The sequence below is a fragment of the Ovis canadensis genome, chromosome 4 (genome assembly GCF_042477335.2).
Source record: "Ovis canadensis isolate MfBH-ARS-UI-01 breed Bighorn chromosome 4, ARS-UI_OviCan_v2, whole genome shotgun sequence".
NCBI classification, from domain to species: Eukaryota; Metazoa; Chordata; class Mammalia; order Artiodactyla; family Bovidae; genus Ovis; species Ovis canadensis.
Window position 1 is genome coordinate 71,613,186 of NC_091248.1, and position 6,818 is coordinate 71,620,003.

At 38.8% G+C, this 6,818-nt stretch overlaps 1 non-coding gene across 1 annotated transcript; it reads right to left on the minus strand.

Annotated features, from left to right (window-relative positions):
• Positions 1–4,622: 4,622 nt before the first annotated feature.
• Positions 4,623–4,727, minus strand: LOC138439880 (U6 spliceosomal RNA). The gene has a single exon (XR_011256825.1). It is a non-coding gene; the product is annotated as a U6 spliceosomal RNA (small nuclear RNA).
• Between the last annotated feature and the right edge of the window lie 2,091 nt (positions 4,728–6,818).

Here is a 6,818-nt window from a genome sequence, read left to right on the forward strand (position 1 = left end):
GACAGCAAGGGGATGAAACCTGTCAATCCTAAAGGAAATCAACCCTGGGTATTCATTGGAAGGACTGATGCTAAAGCTGAAGCTCCAATACTTTGATTACCTGATGCGAAGAACTGACTCATTGGAAAAGACCCTGATGATGGGAAAGATTGAGGGCAAAAGCAGGGGGTAGCAGAGGATCAGATGGTTAGATAACAGCACCAATTCAATGGACATGAGTATGAGCAAACTCCAGGAGCTGGTGAAGGACAGGGAAGCCTGGTGTGCTGTAGTCCATGGGGTCGCAAAGAGCTGGACATGACTTAGTGACTGAACAACTACAACACAATATTTAAAGGTGATAAAATCATTCTAAAATGGACTGTGGGTGATGGTTGTATAATATAACAAGAACCGCTGAATTATACACCTTAGATGGTTGAATTGTCTGGAATGTGAATTATATCTCAATAAAACTGGTATATAAAAATACTAACTAAAATTTTAGCCCTACATTGTTGTAGAGTTATACAATGATATATATAACTTACATAAGTTATATGATAACTCTACATTGTTGTTGTCTGATAGTAAGCAGAGTCACACCAGGACTCTGATAAATGGAAATATATATTTGACAGTGAGGGAATAAGCAAATCTCCAGAAATGCCACATTTATATTTCAATTTCTGAAGTGTTTGTATTAACAAGCTTATACTCATACAAATTTAACCTAGATTAGGCTAACCATCTTTTCTGATTAGAGAGCTCTTTTTATATAACTCATCAACAGTAACATATCAAATAAACCTAATTTTTTTTTTCTTGCATGTCTCTTTTTATAAGGTGAAGGAACAAATCTTTGTGACTTTCAAAGAACCCTCTGGAAAATCTCAAAGACAGTTTTAATTATCTGGGGTTTTCAAGAAGCTTGAGGGCTTCTTGAGAGGGTTGGAGGCCACATAGGCCCAGCTCCTTTGGAGAAGAATTACTCTTTTTCTCTCCAAATGATAGTATATACATAGCTGCATTTCTCTGAAGCTATGACTCCTAAGTACAGTGTAAACCATATAGCAGTTATTACTTTTACCCAAAGCAGCTAACTTTTATTCCACAGAAAAAAATTGGGAAGTGAATAATTGTCTGTCACATACCAGCATTCTGTAGTACATTTGCAGAGGTCGTGAACATACCTAACGCAGCTTTCTAGAACCACACACATCATTTATATTTGCTTCTCAAGTGGCAGAAATGAGCACATTCATTACCGACTCAAGAGACAGATTCATAAAAATAAGAAGGAAATGGATATTAACTTGAAATTATGATTAATAATTAGTATTTCAGTTTTTATCTTACTGTCTTAAGATACTGCTATAGTAATTACCTAATGAATGTCCATTAACTAACTCGTTACTATCGGTCCAAGGTTTTAAGTTACCTACAGTTCTTAGAAATTATCTTTAAGCTGACATATGACAAAACATAATTATCATTGACATAAATTTATTGGAATAATAATTTAATCTGGGTAAACACAAATTTATGTTTTTCATAATCTTAAGCATTAAGTAGAAGTAATGTAAGTTTATTTAATCAGTGAATCTATTTAAGATTCAGATCAGTTCAGTTCAGTTCAGTCGCTCAGTCGTGTCCGACCCTTTGCGACCCCATGAACTGCAGCACGCCAGGCCTCCCTGTCCATCACCAACTCTCGGAGTTCACTCAGACTCACGTCCATCAAGTCAGTGATGCCATCCAGCCATGTCATCCTCGGTCGTCCCCTTCTCCTCCTGCCCTCAATCCCTCCCAGCATCAGAGTCTTTTCCAATGAGTCAACTCTTCACATGAGGTGGCCAAAGTACTGGAGTTTCAGCTTTAGCATCATTCCTTCCAAACAAATCCCAGGGCTGATCTCCTTCAGAATGGACTGGTTGGATCTCCCTGCAGTCCAAGGGACTCTCAAGAGTCTCTCCAACACCACAGTTCAAAAGCATCAATTCTTCGGCGCTCAGCTTTCTTCATAGTCCAACTCTCACATCCATACATGACCACCAGAAAAACCACAGCCTTGACTAGACAGACCTTTGTTGGCAAAGTAATGTCTCTGCTTTTCAATATGCCATCTAGATTGGTCATAGCTTTTCTTCCAAGGAGTAAGCGTCTTTTAATTTCATGGCTGCAGTCACCATCTGCAGTGATTTTGGAGCCCCCCAGAATAAAGTCTGACACTGTTTCCCCATCTATTTCCCATGAAATGATGGGACCGGATACCATGATCTTCATCTTCTGAATGTTGAGCTTTAAGCCAACTTTTTCACTCTTCACTTTCACTTTCATCAAGAGGCTCTTTAGTTCCTCTTCACTTTCTGCCATAAGGGTGGTGTCATCTGCATATCTGAGGTTATTGATATTTCTCCTGGCAGTCTTGATTCCAGCTTGTGCTTCTTCCAGCCCAGCATTTCTCATGATGTACTCTGCATAGAAGTTAAATAAGCAGGGTGACATTATACAGCCTTGATGTACTCGTTTTCCTATTTCATAGTACATATTCAAGTAAAGTAAACCACTGTACTTATGTATTTTACTTGATGTTGACAAATCATAGATGACATAACTTTCAAAAAATAAAACCAGTAATATTAAACTTGTCTCATTAACTAAATTATTTGAAAGTGAACTCTTAAAACATTTCTGAGCTGAATACTTTTTAAAACTGCCACACTGAAAGTAAGAGAACTTCAATTTCCCTATTTTCTGAGAATTTTGCATGCTAAATCTCTTCAGTGGTGTCTTACTCTTTGCAACCCTATGGACCATAGCCCATCAGGCTCCTCACATAAAAGGTAAAAGCCTTTCTAAATTATAGCAACATACAGATATACAAAGAGGAAGGGAGAAAGCTTATAGCATTTATTCTAAAACTTTAGTCATGGGTCAAGAGTAAACACAGAAATATAAAATTCACGAATGGACACAAAATTCTTACTTGATTAGGTCTCAAAACAGGCAAACAAAAAATACTCACATGCCAGATTCTCTGCTTTCTCTTGGTCAGCTGGCTTCTCTATTAAGTATTGCTTCATTTATAGAGATCAATGATCAGGTCATAAAGTCAAATTTCTAACAACTACTGGGAAAGAATGTATTGACCCCCAGAAATCCAAACTCAAAATGTAAAGCTGGTAGAGAGGCAACTGAAAATTAAAATAGCAGAGAGGAAGCAAAGTTTTATTGCCATTTTGGGTTTACCTTTGGAAGCCAAGAGAAGACTACCCTGGGTGTAAGTTGCCCATGGAGTGCACTTCTCTCCTTATGAAATTTTTCTGGCTCTGATGCCTGAATCCACTGAGCATGCTCAGTGGAACCTCCAAAACTGTTAAAAGATCATTTTTTTGGAAAAGGTAAAATCATGACTCTCATATGGATTTTAAAGTGAGCATGTGTTGAAGATTTTATTTTACTCATTCAACGAGGGAATCAGGTAGTTGGTGTAACTGGCTTAAAGGAAAAGTCAAAAGGCATTAATTTCTATGAAGGAAAAAGGAATGAAAGGAGGGCATGGCAACCCATTCCAGTATTCTTGCCTAGAGAATCCCATGGACAGAGCAGCCTGGCGGGCTACCGACCATAGGGGTTATAAAGAATTGGACACACTGAAGCAACTTAGCTGCAGCAGCAGCGACTTAGCAGCAGCATCAGCAACTTAGCACAGCACAGCACAAAAAAGGAATGAGGGAAGTCAACTGAAACTCTTCCAGACCAGACAGAATGTGCATGTGCATCAATTATAAAAGCTGTAAAATAGTGCAAAGATAATGAAAGGCTAAAGTCTAATGCATAGTTTCCCACTGAAACACAAATTTATTTTTTCTATAGTCTGTTCTTCTAGATGTCTTTATATAGCATCTGTTCATGTCTCCTGTAGATCCTATAAATGTTTAATTGCTCTTCTTATAAAACCTGGCTCTCGTATGATTAGCAGTTGAGAGAAGATTCCTACTTGTATGGTAAAATGCAATTTTTAAATAAATTTAAGATTTTATTTTATATTGAGGTATAGTTGATTTACAATGTTGTATTAGTTTCAGGTGTACAACAAAGTGATTTAGTTGTACATATCTCGGAGAAGGCAATGGCAACCCACTCCAGTACTCTTGCCTGGAAAATCCCACGGACGGAGGAGCCCAGTGGGCTTCAGTCCATGGGGTCACTAAGAGTCGGACACGACTGAGCAACTTCACTTTCACTTTTCACTTTCATGCATTGGAGAAGGACATGGCAACCCACTCCAGTGTTCTTGCCTGGAGAATCCCAGGGACAGAGGAGCCTGGTGGGCTGCCGTCTCTGGGGTTGCACAGAGTCGGACACGACTGAAGTGACTTAGCAGCAGCAGCAGCAGCATACATGTATCTGGGGCTTCCCTCGTGGCTCAGATGGTAAAGAATCTGCTTGCAATGCAGGAGACCCAGGTTTGATCCCTGGGTCAGGAAGATCCCCTGGACAAGTGAATGGCTACCCACACCGGTAGTCTTGCCTGGAGAATTTCATGGATAGAGAAGCCTGGCAGGCTACAGTACATGAAGCCGCAAAGAGTTGGACACGACTGAACAACTAACACTTCATACTTCATACATATATATATGTTCTTTGTCAGATTCTTTTCCCATGTAGGTTGTCCTTTCACAGGGACCATGCTAATCTCTGTATCATTCCGATTTTAGCGTATGTGCTGCTGAATCAAGCATGCAAACTGACTTTATTAACACTTCCCCCTGCTTATAGGATATAAATTAATGCTTGAACTAATTTTTTTCATTTCTCTATTAGTTGTTTGTGTATCATTTATAGATGGTATGCTAAAGAAAAGAGATTGCTCTTTGTTAGGAACAATTTATAGGCTGAAGTGGAGGGTCCCACAAAGCTCATTTAATTGACTGATTGATTGAATAATTACTTATGGATTGTTCTCCATTGCTAGGCATCATACTTTTAAAAAATGCAGTTTCAACTTTCAATAATTTAATATTTATCAGGGTCAATAGACAAGGAAATAGTCACCTCCTGATAGCACAGCCTGGGAGGGAAAGTCACCTGAGACAGCTGAGTTCAGTCCTCAAGGAGTTAGCAAGGTTAGTGTTGTTAATAGGTTTCAAGCACAGCAAATAACAAGTGCATGTGTTGGAAGGCCAGAATGCACATAGCACTTGGAAATTATGATTCCCTCCATGTAGCTGGAGCACAGAATGTGAGAAGAAGACAGAGCAAGAGATGAGGTTGGGAGGAAGACAGGGTCAGCCATGGGATGAGCCGATTGTGACAAGCTAAAGAGCCGGCTGTCTGCTGCAGGTAAAACATTTCAAGCTAGAGAGTTCCAAGATCAAATTTGCATTTTAGAAGGATCTCTCAAGCAGCAGGGTGGGGAAAGGACTGTTAACTATAATGTTTTTCAGTGTATATTCTAATACTTATTTAGTACATATTTTTTAAACAATTTTTCACATTCCCCCTCCCCTGCAATCTTTGTTTACAATGTTCGTAACCACCGCTTTGGTGCATTTTCAGTACGAGGCTGTGACATCGTGATAGAGGATAAATGAGAAGAAATGAAGGGGATAAAATGATATAAAGCATGAGTCAGCAAACTGTGGCTTGCAGGCCAAAGTTCGTTGCCTGTTATTGTAAATAACACTGTATTGGAACACAGCCAAGCCCGTTTGCTTCTGTAGAGTCCTCTGGTTGCTTTTGAGTCCCTACAGAACAAAGCTGAGTACTTGTGAGAGGCTGTCTGGAATGCAAAGGCGAACACGTTTACTATCTGGTACTTCAGTTTGACAACTCCTGATGTGAAGAGTTAAAAGTTTGTCTGTTAACTTATTTAGTTGATTTGATCATATTCCCTGGATCAAAGGATTTATGCAAATGTGTGTGGCCAGTCTCATGAAAAAAATTAAACCTTGAAAACTTTGCTGGTAATAATATGTATGAAGATGACTATATTAATTCCATGTAGAAGATCATCTACCTGATTTTAATTCTTCTCAACATCTTCCAAGAAGAAATACAAAGATCTGGTTTATGTGCTGCGGAGTCTGATTTATTTTTGTTCAAGGAAAGATACTCGATTACAGATACATTTTTAAATATTCTGCATACTTTTAGGACTTTGAATTTGAAAATCTCCAGGATGGTAAGTACAAATTTGAGAATGAAGAATAAATAGTTACAGTGTTTCCTGGATTTCTGGTGTCCTGTCTCTGGCTTTAGCACAATGTCTTATTTGTGGGAGAAATACACACAAGTATTTTGTCATTAACAAATGGTAGCCACTCCTTAGAGTCCTTATTCTAAACAAGAACAGCTTGGCTTGGACTGCACCAAATAGGTACCTTACACAGAATACGGGACTCAAAAAGGTTAGACACAAACACTTCACAGCTAGTGTCCCAGAAGCTGTTTGCTTAGCCAGCCTTAGCTAGAACACCTTGAATGTTTGAAAATTTGGAAAAGAAGCAAAAATCAGTTTTATGGTGAAATGTCCTGCAGTGCCTCAGTACCCACCTCAGGAATTGGACTATGACACATGCATCAGTAGCAGTTACTTAATAAGAAATTGCATTGAGGAGTTTAAGGCCAGAGAACAGTGATGTTAAAAAAAAAAAAAAGTGTATTTCAGTCCTTGATTGAAATTATACAACATTTTGAGAAAAGTCAATTTGCATAACAGTTGGTGTTTCACCTCCTGGTGTTAAACCCATCTTCCCTACGCTGTCTTTTTGGATCTGTTAATCAAGTTTCCTGTCTTCACTAGACAGCAGCCTAATTGTTTCTGTCCTGCA